This window comes from Cydia splendana, chromosome 1, assembly GCF_910591565.1.
Source record: "Cydia splendana chromosome 1, ilCydSple1.2, whole genome shotgun sequence".
Classification (NCBI taxonomy): Eukaryota; Metazoa; Arthropoda; class Insecta; order Lepidoptera; family Tortricidae; genus Cydia; species Cydia splendana.
The window spans coordinates 10,820,471-10,839,155 of record NC_085960.1 but is presented as its reverse complement, the minus strand read 5'-3'; the positions used below and the strand labels follow the sequence as shown (position 1 = coordinate 10,839,155).

The 18,685-nt window shown below is 39.9% G+C and overlaps 1 protein-coding gene across 1 annotated transcript in view; it reads right to left on the bottom strand.

Moving 5' to 3' along the window:
- LOC134796405 (klarsicht protein) overlaps nucleotides 1-18,685 on the bottom strand; it is a 338,016-nt gene that overhangs the window by 283,652 nt on the left and 35,679 nt on the right. The window lies entirely within an intron of this gene.

Sequence of the window (18,685 nt, the reverse complement as noted above, 5' to 3'; positions counted from 1 at the left end):
CTTAGTAGCATAATTTGAGTAATTCAGATTTTCAAGTTTTATTTTTTCTGGTAAATCTGTTTCGAACGCCCGCAAATTACCTATCTGTCCTGAATCAGTATAGTCTGCTGACGTTGTCTTGCAAGTAGCATCGTAAGGACCCGATTGTGAATATTTTTTTCAGCCGTCGATTTAGGATCGTAAGTTGAGTTATTCAGATTTTCAAGTTTTATTTTTTTCTGGTAAATCTGTTTCGAACGCCCGCAAATGACCTATCGGTCTTGAATCAGTATGGTCTGCTGACATTGTCCTGCAAGTGGCATCGTAAGGACCCGATTCTAAGTATTTTTATGAGCCTGCGACTTAGGAGCGTAAGTTGAGTTATTCATATTTTCAAGTTTAATTTTTTTCCGTTAAATCTGTTTCGAACGCCCGCAAATGACCTATCTGTCCTGAATCAGTATGGTCTGCTGACATTGTCCTGCAAGTGGCATCGTAAGGACCCGATTCAGAGTATTTTTTTCAGCCTGCGACTTAGTAGCATAATTTGAGTAATTCAGATTTACAAGTTTATTTTTTTCCGATAAATCTGTTTTGATCGCCCGCAAATGACCTATCTACCTTGAATCAGTATGGTCTGGTGAGATAGTCCTGCAAGAGGCATCGTAAGGACCCGATTCTGACTATTTATTTCAGCCGTCGACTTAGGAGCGTAAGTTGAGTTATTCAGATTTTCAAGTTTTAATTTTTTCCAGCAAATCTGTTTCGAACGCCCGCAAATGGCCTATCTATCTTGAATCAGTATGGTTTGCTGATATTGTCCTGCAAGTGGCATCGTAAGGACCCGATTCTGAGTATTTTTTTCAGCCTGCGACTTAGGAGCGCAAGTTGAGTAATTCAGATTTTCAAGTTTTATTTTTTTACGTTAAATCTGTTTTGATCGCCCGCAAATGACCTGTCTATCTTGAATCAGCATAATCATCTGACGTCGTCCTGCAAAGGGCATCGCAAGGACCCGATTCTGAGTATTTTTTTCGGCCGTCAACTTAGGAGCATAATTTGAGTATGTAATTCAGATTTACAAGTTTATTTTTTTCCGATAAATCTGTTTTGATCGCCCGCAAATGACCTATCTATCTTGAATCAGTATGGTCTGGTGAGATTGTCCTGCAAGTGGCATCGTAAGGACCCGATTCTGACTATTTTTTTCAGCCGTCGACGTAGGAGCGTAAGTTGAGTTGTTCAGATTTTCAAGTTTTAATTTTTTCCAGCAAATCTGTTTCGAAAGCCCGCAAATGGCCTATCTATCTTGAATCAGTATGGTTTGCTGATATTATCCTGCAAGTGGCATCGTAAGGACCCGATTTGAGTATTTTTGTCAGCCGTTGACTTAGGAGCGTAAGTTGAGTTATTCAGATTTTCATGTTTTAATAATTTCCGGCAAATCTGTTTTGAACGCCCGCAAATGACCTATCTATCTTGAATCAGTATAGTCTGCTGACGTTTTCCTGCAAGTGGCATCGTAAGGACCCGATTCTGTGTATTTTTTTCAGCCGTCGACTTAGTAGCATAATTTGAGTAATTCAGATTTTCAAGTTTTATTTTTTCTGGTAAATCTGTTTCGAACGCCCGCAAATGACCTATCTGTCCTGAATCAGTATAGTCTGCTGACGTTGTCTTGCTAGTAGCATCGTATGGACCCGATTGTGAATATTTTTTTCAGCCGTCGACTTAGGAGCGTAAGTTGAGTTATTCAGATTTTCATGTTTTAATAATTTCCGGCAAATCTGTTTCGAACGCCCGCAAGTGACCTAACTATCTTGAATCAGTATAGTCTGCTGACGTTGTCCTGCAAGTGGCATCGTAAGGACCCGATTCTGTGTATTTTTTTCAGCCGTCGACTTAGTAGCATAATTTGAGTAATTCAGATTTTCAAGTTTTATTTTTTCTGGTAAATCTGTTTCGAACGCCCGCAAATGACCTATCTGTCCTGAATCAGTATAGTCTGCTGACGTTGTCTTGCAAGTAGCATCGTAAGGACCCGATTGTGAATATTTTTTTCAGCCGTCGATTTAGAATCGTAAGTTGAGTTATTCAGATTTTCAAGTTTTATTTTTTTCTGGTAAATCTGTTTCGAACGCCCGCAAATGACCTATCTGTCTTGAATCAGTATAGTCTGGTGAGATTGTCCTGCAAGTGGCATCGTAAGGACCCGATTCTGACTATTTTTTTCAGCCGTCGACGTAGGAGCGTAAGTTGAGTTGTTCAGATTTTCAAGTTTTAATTTTTTCCAGCAAATCTGTTTCGAACGCACGCAAATGGCCTATCTATCTTGAATCAGTATGGTTTGCTGATATTATCCTGCAAGTGGCATCGTAAGGACCCGATTCTGAGTATTTTTGTCAGCCGTCGACTTAGGAGCGTAAGTTGAGTTATTCAGATTTTCATGTTTTAATAATTTCCGGCAAATCTGTTTTGAACGCCCGCAAATGACCTATCTATCTTGAATCAGTATAGTCTGCTGACGTTTTCCTGCAAGTGGCATCGTAAGGACCCGATTCTGTGTATTTTTTTCAGCCGTCGACTTAGTAGCATAATTTGAGTAATTCAGATTTTCAAGTTTTATTTTTTCTGGTAAATCTGTTTCGAACGCCCGCAAATGACCTATCTACCTTGAATCAGTATGGTCTGGTGAGATAGTCCTGCAAGAGGCATCGTAAGGACCCGATTCTGACTATTTTTTTCAGCCGTCGACTTAGGAGCGTAAGTTGAGTTATTCAGATTTTCAAGTTTTAATTTTTTCCAGCAAATCTGTTTTGAACGCCCGCAAATGGCCTATCTATCTTGAATCAGTATGGTTTGCTGATATTGTCCTGCAAGTGGCATCGTAAGGACCCGATTCTGAGTATTTTTTTCAGCCTGCGACTTAGGAGCGCAAGTTGAGTAATTCAGATTTTCAAGTTTTATTTTTTTACGTTAAATCTGTTTTGATCGCCCGCAAATGACCTGTCTATCTTGAATCAGCATAATCATCTGACGTCGTCCTGCAAAGGGCATCGCAAGGACCCGATTCTGAGTATTTTTTTCGGCCGTCAACTTAGGAGCATAATTTGAGTATGTAATTCCGATTTACAAGTTTATTTTTTTCCGATAAATCTGTTTTGATCGCCCGCAAATGACCTATCTATCTTGAATCAGTATAGTCTGGTGAGATTGTCCTGCAAGTGGCATCGTAAGGACCCGATTCTGACTATTTTTTTCAGCCGTCGACGTAGGAGCGTAAGTTGAGTTGTTCAGATTTTCAAGTTTTAATTTTTTCCAGCAAATCTGTTTCGAACGCACGCAAATGGCCTATCTATCTTGAATCAGTATGGTTTGCTGATATTATCCTGCAAGTGGCATCGTAAGGACCCGATTCTGAGTATTTTTGTCAGCCGTCGACTTAGGAGCGTAAGTTGAGTTATTCAGATTTTCATGTTTTAATAATTTCCAGCAAATCTGTTTCGAACGCCCGCAAATGGCCTATCTATCTTGAATCAGTATAGTCTGCTGACGTTGTCCTGCAAGTGGCATCGTAAGGACCCGATTCTGTGTATTTTTTTCAGCCGTCGACTTAGTAGCATATTTTGAGTAATTCAGATTTTCAAGTTTTATTTTTTCTGGTAAATCTGTTTCGAACGCCCGCAAATGACCTATCTGTCCTGAATCAGTATGGTCTGCTGACATTGTCCTGCAAGTGGCATCGTAAGGACCCGATTAAGAGTATTTTTTTCAGCCTGCGACTTAGTAGCATAATTTGAGTAATTCAGATTTACAAGTTTATTTTTTTCCGATAAATCTGTTTTGATCGCCCGCAAATGACCTATCTACCTTGAATCAGTATGGTCTGGTGAGATAGTCCTGCAAGAGGCATCGTAAGGACCCGATTCTGATTATTTTTTTCAGCCGTCGACTTAGGAGCGTAAGTTGAGTTATTCAGATTTTCAAGTTTTAATTTTTTCCAGCAAATCTGTTTCGAACGCCCGCAAATGGCCTATCTATCTTGAATCAGTATGGTTTGCTGATATTGTCCTGCAAGTGGCATCGTAAGGACCCGATTCTGAGTATTTTTTTCAGCCTGCGACTTAGGAGCGCAAGTTGAGTAATTCAGATTTTCAAGTTTTATTTTTTTACGTTAAATCTGTTTTGATCGCCCGCAAATGACCTGTCTATCTTGAATCAGCATAATCATCTGACGTCGTCCTGCAAAGGGCATCGTAAGGACCCGATTCTGAGTATTTTTTTCGGCCGTCAACTTAGGAGCATAATTTGAGTATGTAATTCCGATTTACAAGTTTATTTTTTTCCGATAAATCTGTTTTGATCGCCCGCAAATGACCTATCTATCTTGAATCAGTATGGTCTGGTGAGATTGTCCTGCAAGTGGCATCGTAAGAACCCGATTCTGACTATTTTTTTCAGCCGTCGACTTAGGAGCGTAAGTTGAGTTGTTCAGATTTTCAAGTTTTAATTTTTTCCAGCAAATCTGTTTCGAACGCCCGCAAATGGCCTATCTATCTTGAATCAGTATGGTTTGCTGATATTATCCTGCAAGTGGCATCGTAAGGACCCGATTCTGTGTATTTTTTTCAGCCGTCGACTTAGTAGCATAATTTGAGTAATTCAGATTTTCAAGTTTTATTTTTTCTGGTAAATCTGTTTCGAACGCCCGCAAATGACCTATCTGTCCTGAATCAGTATAGTCTGCTGACGTTGTCTTGCAAGTAGCATCGTAAGGACCCGATTGTGAATATTTTTTTCAGCCGTCGACTTAGGATCGTAAGTTGAGTTATTCAGATTTTCAAGTTTTACTTTTTTCCGGCAAATCTGTTTCGAACGCCCGCAAGTGACCTAACTATCTTGAATCAGTATAGTCTGCTGACGTTGTCCTGCAAGTGGCATCGTAAGGACCCGATTCTGTGTATTTTTTTCAGCCGTCGACTTAGTAGCATAATTTGAGTAATTCAGATTTTCAAGTTTTATTTTTTCTGGTAAATCTGTTTCGAACGCCCGCAAATTACCTATCTGTCCTGAATCAGTATAGTCTGCTGACGTTGTCTTGCAAGTAGCATCGTAAGGACCCGATTGTGAATATTTTTTTCAGCCGTCGATTTAGGATCGTAAGTTGAGTTATTCAGATTTTCAAGTTTTATTTTTTTCTGGTAAATCTGTTTCGAACGCCCGCAAATGACCTATCGGTCTTGAATCAGTATGGTCTGCTGACATTGTCCTGCAAGTGGCATCGTAAGGACCCGATTCTAAGTATTTTTATGAGCCTGCGACTTAGGAGCGTAAGTTGAGTTATTCATATTTTCAAGTTTAATTTTTTTCCGTTAAATCTGTTTCGAACGCCCGCAAATGACCTATCTGTCCTGAATCAGTATGGTCTGCTGACATTGTCCTGCAAGTGGCATCGTAAGGACCCGATTCAGAGTATTTTTTTCAGCCTGCGACTTAGTAGCATAATTTGAGTAATTCAGATTTACAAGTTTATTTTTTTCCGATAAATCTGTTTTGATCGCCCGCAAATGACCTATCTACCTTGAATCAGTATGGTCTGGTGAGATAGTCCTGCAAGAGGCATCGTAAGGACCCGATTCTGACTATTTTTTTCAGCCGTCGACTTAGGAGCGTAAGTTGAGTTATTCAGATTTTCAAGTTTTAATTTTTTCCAGCAAATCTGTTTCGAACGCCCGCAAATGGCCTATCTATCTTGAATCAGTATGGTTTGCTGATATTGTCCTGCAAGTGGCATCGTAAGGACCCGATTCTGAGTATTTTTTTCAGCCTGCGACTTAGGAGCGCAAGTTGAGTAATTCAGATTTTCAAGTTTTATTTTTTTACGTTAAATCTGTTTTGATCGCCCGCAAATGACCTGTCTATCTTGAATCAGCATAATCATCTGACGTCGTCCTGCAAAGGGCATCGCAAGGACCCGATTCTGAGTATTTTTTTCGGCCGTCAACTTAGGAGCATAATTTGAGTATGTAATTCAGATTTACAAGTTTATTTTTTTCCGATAAATCTGTTTTGATCGCCCGCAAATGACCTATCTATCTTGAATCAGTATGGTCTGGTGAGATTGTCCTGCAAGTGGCATCGTAAGGACCCGATTCTGACTATTTTTTTCAGCCGTCGACGTAGGAGCGTAAGTTGAGTTGTTCAGATTTTCAAGTTTTAATTTTTTCCAGCAAATCTGTTTCGAAAGCCCGCAAATGGCCTATCTATCTTGAATCAGTATGGTTTGCTGATATTATCCTGCAAGTGGCATCGTAAGGACCCGATTTGAGTATTTTTGTCAGCCGTTGACTTAGGAGCGTAAGTTGAGTTATTCAGATTTTCATGTTTTAATAATTTCCGGCAAATCTGTTTTGAACGCCCGCAAATGACCTATCTATCTTGAATCAGTATAGTCTGCTGACGTTTTCCTGCAAGTGGCATCGTAAGGACCCGATTCTGTGTATTTTTTTCAGCCGTCGACTTAGTAGCATAATTTGAGTAATTCAGATTTTCAAGTTTTATTTTTTCTGGTAAATCTGTTTCGAACGCCCGCAAATGACCTATCTGTCCTGAATCAGTATAGTCTGCTGACGTTGTCTTGCTAGTAGCATCGTATGGACCCGATTGTGAATATTTTTTTCAGCCGTCGACTTAGGAGCGTAAGTTGAGTTATTCAGATTTTCATGTTTTAATAATTTCCGGCAAATCTGTTTCGAACGCCCGCAAGTGACCTAACTATCTTGAATCAGTATAGTCTGCTGACGTTGTCCTGCAAGTGGCATCGTAAGGACCCGATTCTGTGTATTTTTTTCAGCCGTCGACTTAGTAGCATAATTTGAGTAATTCAGATTTTCAAGTTTTATTTTTTCTGGTAAATCTGTTTCGAACGCCCGCAAATGACCTATCTGTCCTGAATCAGTATAGTCTGCTGACGTTGTCTTGCAAGTAGCATCGTAAGGACCCGATTGTGAATATTTTTTTCAGCCGTCGATTTAGAATCGTAAGTTGAGTTATTCAGATTTTCAAGTTTTATTTTTTTCTGGTAAATCTGTTTCGAACGCCCGCAAATGACCTATCTGTCTTGAATCAGTATAGTCTGGTGAGATTGTCCTGCAAGTGGCATCGTAAGGACCCGATTCTGACTATTTTTTTCAGCCGTCGACGTAGGAGCGTAAGTTGAGTTGTTCAGATTTTCAAGTTTTAATTTTTTCCAGCAAATCTGTTTCGAACGCACGCAAATGGCCTATCTATCTTGAATCAGTATGGTTTGCTGATATTATCCTGCAAGTGGCATCGTAAGGACCCGATTCTGAGTATTTTTGTCAGCCGTCGACTTAGGAGCGTAAGTTGAGTTATTCAGATTTTCATGTTTTAATAATTTCCGGCAAATCTGTTTTGAACGCCCGCAAATGACCTATCTATCTTGAATCAGTATAGTCTGCTGACGTTTTCCTGCAAGTGGCATCGTAAGGACCCGATTCTGTGTATTTTTTTCAGCCGTCGACTTAGTAGCATAATTTGAGTAATTCAGATTTTCAAGTTTTATTTTTTCTGGTAAATCTGTTTCGAACGCCCGCAAATGACCTATCTACCTTGAATCAGTATGGTCTGGTGAGATAGTCCTGCAAGAGGCATCGTAAGGACCCGATTCTGACTATTTTTTTCAGCCGTCGACTTAGGAGCGTAAGTTGAGTTATTCAGATTTTCAAGTTTTAATTTTTTCCAGCAAATCTGTTTTGAACGCCCGCAAATGGCCTATCTATCTTGAATCAGTATGGTTTGCTGATATTGTCCTGCAAGTGGCATCGTAAGGACCCGATTCTGAGTATTTTTTTCAGCCTGCGACTTAGGAGCGCAAGTTGAGTAATTCAGATTTTCAAGTTTTATTTTTTTACGTTAAATCTGTTTTGATCGCCCGCAAATGACCTGTCTATCTTGAATCAGCATAATCATCTGACGTCGTCCTGCAAAGGGCATCGCAAGGACCCGATTCTGAGTATTTTTTTCGGCCGTCAACTTAGGAGCATAATTTGAGTATGTAATTCCGATTTACAAGTTTATTTTTTTCCGATAAATCTGTTTTGATCGCCCGCAAATGACCTATCTATCTTGAATCAGTATAGTCTGGTGAGATTGTCCTGCAAGTGGCATCGTAAGGACCCGATTCTGACTATTTTTTTCAGCCGTCGACGTAGGAGCGTAAGTTGAGTTGTTCAGATTTTCAAGTTTTAATTTTTTCCAGCAAATCTGTTTCGAACGCACGCAAATGGCCTATCTATCTTGAATCAGTATGGTTTGCTGATATTATCCTGCAAGTGGCATCGTAAGGACCCGATTCTGAGTATTTTTGTCAGCCGTCGACTTAGGAGCGTAAGTTGAGTTATTCAGATTTTCATGTTTTAATAATTTCCAGCAAATCTGTTTCGAACGCCCGCAAATGGCCTATCTATCTTGAATCAGTATAGTCTGCTGACGTTGTCCTGCAAGTGGCATCGTAAGGACCCGATTCTGTGTATTTTTTTCAGCCGTCGACTTAGTAGCATATTTTGAGTAATTCAGATTTTCAAGTTTTATTTTTTCTGGTAAATCTGTTTCGAACGCCCGCAAATGACCTATCTGTCCTGAATCAGTATGGTCTGCTGACATTGTCCTGCAAGTGGCATCGTAAGGACCCGATTAAGAGTATTTTTTTCAGCCTGCGACTTAGTAGCATAATTTGAGTAATTCAGATTTACAAGTTTATTTTTTTCCGATAAATCTGTTTTGATCGCCCGCAAATGACCTATCTACCTTGAATCAGTATGGTCTGGTGAGATAGTCCTGCAAGAGGCATCGTAAGGACCCGATTCTGATTATTTTTTTCAGCCGTCGACTTAGGAGCGTAAGTTGAGTTATTCAGATTTTCAAGTTTTAATTTTTTCCAGCAAATCTGTTTCGAACGCCCGCAAATGGCCTATCTATCTTGAATCAGTATGGTTTGCTGATATTGTCCTGCAAGTGGCATCGTAAGGACCCGATTCTGAGTATTTTTTTCAGCCTGCGACTTAGGAGCGCAAGTTGAGTAATTCAGATTTTCAAGTTTTATTTTTTTACGTTAAATCTGTTTTGATCGCCCGCAAATGACCTGTCTATCTTGAATCAGCATAATCATCTGACGTCGTCCTGCAAAGGGCATCGTAAGGACCCGATTCTGAGTATTTTTTTCGGCCGTCAACTTAGGAGCATAATTTGAGTATGTAATTCCGATTTACAAGTTTATTTTTTTCCGATAAATCTGTTTTGATCGCCCGCAAATGACCTATCTATCTTGAATCAGTATGGTCTGGTGAGATTGTCCTGCAAGTGGCATCGTAAGAACCCGATTCTGACTATTTTTTTCAGCCGTCGACTTAGGAGCGTAAGTTGAGTTGTTCAGATTTTCAAGTTTTAATTTTTTCCAGCAAATCTGTTTCGAACGCCCGCAAATGGCCTATCTATCTTGAATCAGTATGGTTTGCTGATATTATCCTGCAAGTGGCATCGTAAGGACCCGATTCTGTGTATTTTTTTCAGCCGTCGACTTAGTAGCATAATTTGAGTAATTCAGATTTTCAAGTTTTATTTTTTCTGGTAAATCTGTTTCGAACGCCCGCAAATGACCTATCTGTCCTGAATCAGTATAGTCTGCTGACGTTGTCTTGCAAGTAGCATCGTAAGGACCCGATTGTGAATATTTTTTTCAGCCGTCGACTTAGGATCGTAAGTTGAGTTATTCAGATTTTCAAGTTTTACTTTTTTCCGGCAAATCTGTTTCGAACGCCCGCAAGTGACCTAACTATCTTGAATCAGTATAGTCTGCTGACGTTGTCCTGCAAGTGGCATCGTAAGGACCCGATTCTGTGTATTTTTTTCAGCCGTCGACTTAGTAGCATAATTTGAGTAATTCAGATTTTCAAGTTTTATTTTTTCTGGTAAATTTGTTTCGAACGCCCGCAAATTACCTATCTGTCCTGAATCAGTATAGTCTGCTGACGTTGTCTTGCAAGTAGCATCGTAAGGACCCGATTGTGAATATTTTTTTCAGCCGTCGATTTAGGATCGTAAGTTGAGTTATTCAGATTTTCAAGTTTTATTTTTTTCTGGTAAATCTGTTTCGAACGCCCGCAAATGACCTATCGGTCTTGAATCAGTATGGTCTGCTGACATTGTCCTGCAAGTGGAATCGTAAGGACCCGATTCTAAGTATTTTTATGAGCCTGCGACTTAGGAGCGTAAGTTGAGTTATTCATATTTTCAAGTTTAATTTTTTTCCGTTAAATCTGTTTCGAACGCCCGCAAATGACCTATCTGTCCTGAATCAGTATGGTCTGCTGACATTGTCCTGCAAGTGGCATCGTAAGGACCCGATTCAGAGTATTTTTTTCAGCCTGCGACTTAGTAGCATAATTTGAGTAATTCAGATTTACAAGTTTATTTTTTTCCGATAAATCTGTTTTGATCGCCCGCAAATGACCTATCTACCTTGAATCAGTATGGTCTGGTGAGATAGTCCTGCAAGAGGCATCGTAAGGACCCGATTCTGACTATTTTTTTCAGCCGTCGACTTAGGAGCGTAAGTTGAGTTATTCAGATTTTCAAGTTTTAATTTTTTCCAGCAAATCTGTTTCGAACGCCCGCAAATGGCCTATCTATCTTGAATCAGTATGGTTTGCTGATATTGTCCTGCAAGTGGCATCGTAAGGACCCGATTCTGAGTATTTTTTTCAGCCTGCGACTTAGGAGCGCAAGTTGAGTAATTCAGATTTTCAAGTTTTATTTTTTTACGTTAAATCTGTTTTGATCGCCCGCAAATGACCTGTCTATCTTGAATCAGCATAATCATCTGACGTCGTCCTGCAAAGGGCATCGCAAGGACCCGATTCTGAGTATTTTTTTCGGCCGTCAACTTAGGAGCATAATTTGAGTATGTAATTCAGATTTACAAGTTTATTTTTTTCCGATAAATCTGTTTTGATCGCCCGCAAATGACCTATCTATCTTGAATCAGTATGGTCTGGTGAGATTGTCCTGCAAGTGGCATCGTAAGGACCCGATTCTGACTATTTTTTTCAGCCGTCGACGTAGGAGCGTAAGTTGAGTTGTTCAGATTTTCAAGTTTTAATTTTTTCCAGCAAATCTGTTTCGAAAGCCCGCAAATGGCCTATCTATCTTGAATCAGTATGGTTTGCTGATATTATCCTGCAAGTGGCATCGTAAGGACCCGATTTGAGTATTTTTGTCAGCCGTTGACTTAGGAGCGTAAGTTGAGTTATTCAGATTTTCATGTTTTAATAATTTCCGGCAAATCTGTTTTGAACGCCCGCAAATGACCTATCTATCTTGAATCAGTATAGTCTGCTGACGTTTTCCTGCAAGTGGCATCGTAAGGACCCGATTCTGTGTATTTTTTTCAGCCGTCGACTTAGTAGCATAATTTGAGTAATTCAGATTTTCAAGTTTAATTTTTTCTGGTAAATCTGTTTCGAACGCCCGCAAATGACCTATCTGTCCTGAATCAGTATAGTCTGCTGACGTTGTCTTGCTAGTAGCATCGTATGGACCCGATTGTGAATATTTTTTTCAGCCGTCGACTTAGGAGCGTAAGTTGAGTTATTCAGATTTTCATGTTTTAATAATTTCCGGCAAATCTGTTTCGAACGCCCGCAAGTGACCTAACTATCTTGAATCAGTATAGTCTGCTGACGTTGTCCTGCAAGTGGCATCGTAAGGACCCGATTCTGTGTATTTTTTTCAGCCGTCGACTTAGTAGCATAATTTGAGTAATTCAGATTTTCAAGTTTTATTTTTTCTGGTAAATCTGTTTCGAACGCCCGCAAATGACCTATCTGTCCTGAATCAGTATAGTCTGCTGACGTTGTCTTGCAAGTAGCAACGTAAGGACCCGATTGTGAATATTTTTTTCAGCCGTCGATTTAGGATCGTAAGTTGAGTTATTCAGATTTTCAAGTTTTATTTTTTTCTGGTAAATCTGTTTCGAACGCCCGCAAATGACCTATCTGTCTTGAATCAGTATGGTCTGCTGACATTGTCCTGCAAGTGGCATCGTAAGGACCCGATTCTAAGTATTTTTTTCAGCCGTCGACCTAGGAGCATAATTTGAGTAATTCAGAATTTCAAGTTTTATTTTTTTCCAGCAAATCTGTTTCGAACGCCCGCAAATGACCTATCTATCTTGAATCAGTATGGTATGCTGAGATTGTCCTGCAAGTGGCATCGTAAGGACCCGATTCTGAGTATTTTTTTCAGCCGTCGACTTAGGAGCGTAAGTTGAGTTATTCAGATTTTCAAGTTTTAATTTTTTCCGGCAAATCTGTTTTGAACGCCCGCAAATGACCTATCTATCTTCAATCAGGTTGGTCTACTGATGTTGTCCTGCAAGTGGCATCGTAAGGACCCGATTCTGACTATTTTTTTCAGCCGTCGACTTAGGAGCGTAAGTTGAGTTATTCAGATTTTCAAGATTTAATTTTTTCCAGCAAATCTATTTCGAACGCCTGCAAATGACCTATCTATCTTGAATCAGTATGGTCTGCTGAGATTGTCCTGCAAGTAGCATCGTAAGGACCCGATTTTGAATATTTTTTTCAGCCGTCGACTTAGGAGCGTAAGTTGAGTTATTCAGATTTTCAAGTTTTAATTTTTTCCAGCAAATCTGTTTCGAACGCCCGCAAATGACCTATCTATCTTGAATCAGTATGGTCTGGTGAGATTGTCCTGCAAGTGGCATCGTAAGGACCCGATTCTGACTATTTTTTTCAGCCGACGACTTAGGAGCGTAAGTTGAGTTATTCAGATTTTCAAGTTTTAATTTTTTCCAGCAAATCTGTTTCGAACGCCCGCAAATGACCTATCTATCTTGAATCAGTATGGTCTGCTGAGATTGTCCTGCAAGTGGCATTGTAAGGACCCGATTCTGACTATTTTTTTCAGCCGTCGACTTAGGAGCGTAAGTTGAGTTATTCAGATTTTCATGTTTTAATTTTTTCCGGCAAATCTGTTTTGAACGCCCGCAAATGACCTATCTATCTTCAATCAGGTTGGTCTACTGACGTTGTCCTGCAAGTGGCATCGTAAGGACCCGATTCTGACTATTTTTTTCAGCCGTCGACTTAGGAGCGTAAGTTGAGTTATTCAGATTTTCAAGTTTTAATTTTTTCCAGCAAATCTGTTTCGAACGCCCGCAAATGACCTATCTATCTTGAATCAGTATGGTCTGCTGAGATTGTCCTGCAAGTGGCATCGTAAGGACCCGATTCTGACTATTTTTTTCAGCCGTCGACTTAGGAGCGTAAGTTGAGTTATTCAGGTTTTCAAGTTTTAATTTTTTCCGGGAAATCTGTTTCGAACGCCCGCAAATGACCTATCTATCTTGAATCAGTATGGTCTGCTGAGATTGTCCTGCAAGTGGCATCGTAAGGACCCGATTCTGACTATTTTTTTCAGCCGTCGACTTAGGAGCGTAAGTTGAGTTATTCAGGTTTTCAAGTTTTAATTTTTTCCGGCAAATCTGTTTCGAACGCCCGCAAATGACCTATCTATCTTGAATCAGTATGGTCTGCTGACGTTGTCCTGCAAGTGGCATCGTAAGGACCCGATTCTGAGTATTTTTTTCGTCCGTCAACTTAGGAGCATAATTTGAGTAATTCAGATTTTCTAGTTTTATTTTTTTCTGGTAAATCTGTTTCGAACGCCCGCAAATGACCTATCTATCTTGAATCAGTATAGTCTGCTGACGTTGTCCTGCAAAGGGCATCGTAAGGACCCGATTCTGAGTATTTTTTTCGGCCGTCAACTTAGGAGCATATTTTGAGTAATTCCGATTTACAAGTTTTAATTTTTTCCGGTAAATCTGTTTTGATCGCCCGCAAATGACCTATCTATCTTCAATCAGGTTGGTCTACTGACGTTGTCCTGCAAGTGGCATCGTAAGGACCCGATTCTGACTATTTTTTTCAGCCGTCGACTTAGGAGCGTAAGTTGAGTTATTCAGATTTTCAAGTTTTAATTTTTTCCAGCAAATCTGTTTCGAACGCCCGCAAATGACCTATCTATCTTGAATCAGTATGGTCTGCTGAGATTGTCCTGCAAGTGGCATCGTAAGGACCCGATTCTGACTATTTTTTTCAGCCGTCGACTTAGGAGCGTAAGTTGAGTTATTCAGGTTTTCAAGTTTTAATTTTTTCCGGGAAATCTGTTTCGAACGCCCGCAAATGACCTATCTATCTTGAATCAGTATGGTCTGCTGAGATTGTCCTGCAAGTGGCATCGTAAGGACCCGATTCTGACTATTTTTTTCAGTCGTCGACTTAGGAGCGTAAGTTGAGTTATTCAGGTTTTCAAGTTTTAATTTTTTCCGGCAAATCTGTTTCGAACGCCCGCAAATGACCTATCTATCTTGAATCAGTATGGTCTGCTGACGTTGTCCTGCAAGTGGCATCGTAAGGACCCGATTCTGAGTATTTTTTTCGTCCGTCAACTTAGGAGCATAATTTGAGTAATTCAGATTTTCTAGTTTTATTTTTTTCTGGTAAATCTGTTTCGAACGCCCGCAAATGACCTATCTATCTTGAATCAGTATAGTCTGCTGACGTTGTCCTGCAAAGGGCATCGTAAGGACCCGATTCTGAGTATTTTTTTCGGCCGTCAACTTAGGAGCATATTTTGAGTAATTCCGATTTACAAGTTTTAATTTTTTCCGGTGTAAATCTGTTTTGATTGCCCGCAAATGACCTATCTATCTTGAATCAGTATGGTCTGCTGACGTTGTCCTGCAAGTGGCATCGTAAGGACCCGATTCTGAGTATTTTTTTCGTCCGTCAACTTAGGAGCATAATTTGAGTAATTCAGATTTTCTAGTTTTATTTTTTTCTGGTAAATCTGTTTCGAACGCCCGCAAATGACCTATCTATCTTGAATCAGTATAGTCTGCTGACGTTGTCCTGCAAAGGGCATCGTAAGGACCCGATTCTGAGTATTTTTTTCGGCCGTCAACTTAGGAGCATATTTTGAGTAATTCCGATTTACAAGTTTTAATTTTTTCCGGTAAATCTGTTTTGATCGCCCGCAAATGACCTATCTATCTTGAATCAGTATAGTCTGCTGACGTTGTCCTGCAAGTGGCATCGTAAGGACCCGATTCTGAGTATTTTTTTCAGCCTGCGACTTAGTAGCATAATTTGAGTAATTCCGATTTTCAAGTTTTAATTTTTTCCGGTAAATCTGTTTCGAACGCCCGCAAATGACCTATCTATCTTGAATCAGTATGGTCTGCTGAGATTGTTCTGCAAGTGGCATCGGAAGGACCCGATTGTAAGTATTTTTTTCAGCCGTCGACCTAGGAGCATAATTTGAGTAATTCAGAATTTCAAGTTTTATTTTTTTCCGGTAAATCTGTTTTTATCGCCCGCAAATGACCTATCTATCTTGAATCAGGTTGGTCTACTGACGTTGTCCTGCAAGTGGCATCGTAAGGACCCGATTCTGACTATTTTTTTCAGCCGTCGACTTAGGAGCGTAAGTTGAGTTATTCAGATTTTCATGTTTTAATTTTTTCCGTCAAATCTGTTTTGAATGCCCGCAAATGACCTATCTATCTTCAATCAGGTTGGTCTACTGACGTTGCCTTGCAAGTGGCATCGTAAGGACCCGATTCTGACTATTTTTTTCAGCCGTCGACTTAGGAGCGTAAGTTGAGTTATTCAGATTTTCAAGTTTTAATTTTTTCCAGCAAATCTGTTTCGAACGCCTGCAAATGACCTATCTATCTTGAATCAGTATGGTCTGCTGAGATTGTCCTGCAAGTGGCATCGTAAGGACCCGATTCTGACTATTTTTTTCAGCCGTCGACTTAGGAGCGTAAGTTGAGTTATTCAGGTTTTCAAGTTTTAATTTTTTCCGGCAAATCTGTTTCGAACGCCCGCAAATTACCTATCTATCTTGAATCAGTATGGTCTGCTGAGATTGTCCTGCAAGTGGCATCGTAAGGACCCGATTCTGACTATTTTTTTCAGCCGTCGACTTAGGAGCGTAAGTTGAGTTATTCAGGTTTTCAAGTTTTAATTTTTTCCGGCAAATCTGTTTCGAACGCCCGCAAATGACCTATCTATCTTGAATCAGTATGGTCTGCTGACGTTGTCCTGCAAGTGGCATCGTAAGGACCCGATTCTGAGTATTTTTTTCAGCGTGCGACTTAGGAGCATTATTTGAGTAATTCAGATTTTCTAGTTTTATTTTTTTCTGGTAAATCTGTTTCGAATGCCCTCAAATTACCTATCTATCTTGAATCAGTATAGTCTGCTGACGTTGTCCTGCAAAGGGCATCGTAAGGACCCGATTCTGAGTATTTTTTTCGGCCGTCAACTTAGGAGCATAATTTGAGTAATTCCGATTTACAAGTTTTATTTTTTTCCGGTAAATCTGTTTTGATCGCCCGCAAATGACCTATCTATCTTGAATGAGCATAATCATCTGACGTCGTCCTGCAAAGGGCATCGTAAGGACCCGATTCTGAGTATTTTTTCGGCCGTCAACTTAGGAGCATAATTTGAGTAATTCCGATTTACAAGTTTTAATTTTTTCCGGTAAATCTGTTTTGATCGCCCGCAAATGACCTATCTATCTTGAATCAGTATAGTCTGCTGACGTTGTCCTGCAAGTGGCATCGTAAGGACACGATTCTGAGTATTTTTTTCAGCCAGCGACTTAGTAGCATAATTTGAGTAATTCCGATTTTCAAGTTTTAATTTTTTCCGGTAAATCTGTTTCGAACGCCCGCAAATGACCTATCTATCTTGAATCAGTATAGTCTGCTGACGTTGTGCTGAAAGTGGCATCGTAAGGACCCGATTCTGAGTATTTTTTTCAGCGTTCGACTTAGGAGCGTAAGTTGAGTAATCCAGATTTTCAAGTTTTATTTTTTTCCGTTAAATCTGTTTTGATCGCCCGCAAATGACCTATCTATCTTGAATCAGTATAGTCTGCTGACGTTGTCCTGCAAGTGGGATCGTAAGGACCCGATTCTGACTATTTTTTTCAGCCGTCGACTTAGGAGCGTAAGTTGAGTTATTCAGGTTTTCAAGTTTTAATTTTTTCCGGCAAATCTGTTTCGAACGCCCGCAAATTACCTATCTATCTTGAATCAGTATGGTCTGCTGAGATTGTCCTGCAAGTGGCATCGTAAGGACCCGATTCTGACTATTTTTTTCAGCCGTCGACTTAGGAGCGTAAGTTGAGTTATTCAGGTTTTCAAGTTTTAATTTTTTCCGGCAAATCTGTTTCGAACGCCCGCAAATGACCTATCTATCTTGAATCAGTATGGTCTGCTGACGTTGTCCTGCAAGTGGCATCGTAAGGACCCGATTCTGAGTATTTTTTTCAGCGTGCGACTTAGGAGCATTATTTGAGTAATTCAGATTTTCTAGTTTTATTTTTTTCTGGTAAATCTGTTTCGAATGCCCTCAAATTACCTATCTATCTTGAATCAGTATAGTCTGCTGACGTTGTCCTGCAAAGGGCATCGTAAGGACCCGATTCTGAGTATTTTTTTCGGCCGTCAACTTAGGAGCATAATTTGAGTAATTCCGATTTACAAGTTTTATTTTTTTCCGGTAAATCTGTTTTGATCGCCCGCAAATGACCTATCTATCTTGAATGAGCATAATCATCTGACGTCGTCCTGCAAAGGGCATCGTAAGGACCCGATTCTGAGTATTTTTTCGGCCGTCAACTTAGGAGCATAATTTGAGTAATTCCGATTTACAAGTTTTAATTTTTTCCGGTAAATCTGTTTTGATCGCCCGCAAATGACCTATCTATCTTGAATCAGTATAGTCTGCTGACGTTGTCCTGCAAGTGGCATCGTAAGGACACGATTCTGAGTATTTTTTTCAGCCAGCGACTTAGTAGCATAATTTGAGTAATTCCGATTTTCAAGTTTTAATTTTTTCCGGTAAATCTGTTTCGAACGCCCGCAAATGACCTATCTATCTTGAATCAGTATAGTCTGCTGACGTTGTGCTGAAAGTGGCATCGTAAGGACCCGATTCTGAGTATTTTTTTCAGCGTTCGACTTAGGAGCGTAAGTTGAGTAATCCAGATTTTCAAGTTTTATTTTTTTCCGTTAAATCTGTTTTGATCGCCCGCAAATGACCTATCTATCTTGAATCAGTATAGTCTGCTGACGTTGTCCTGCAAGTGGGATCGTAAGGACCCGATTCTGAGTATTTTTTTCAGCCGTCGACTTAGGCACATTACTTGCCTCGGCTGGCCCATATATATGATTTTTTCGATTTTATTTTTTTATGGCAAATCTAATGAGATCCTAACGATTTTAATGCCTGAACAAACGTGAACTAACGTCGCTCGATGACTTCACATGGTTAGTTTGGCTGATTTCGGGGTGGGGTGGCTAGCGTGAAGACAGCCACCCCACTTTGAAAAAATAAAAAAAAATGAAGGAATCGGGTCCTAACGATTTAAATGCCTGAACAAACGTGAACTAACGAATGTCTTGCTATCTAGACCAAAAAAAAATACAAAAAGTGATTTGGGGTGGCGAGCGTGAAGACAGCCACCCCCATAGTATAAAAAAATATAAAACGACGGATATCTCTTATTATGTTTTGAACGC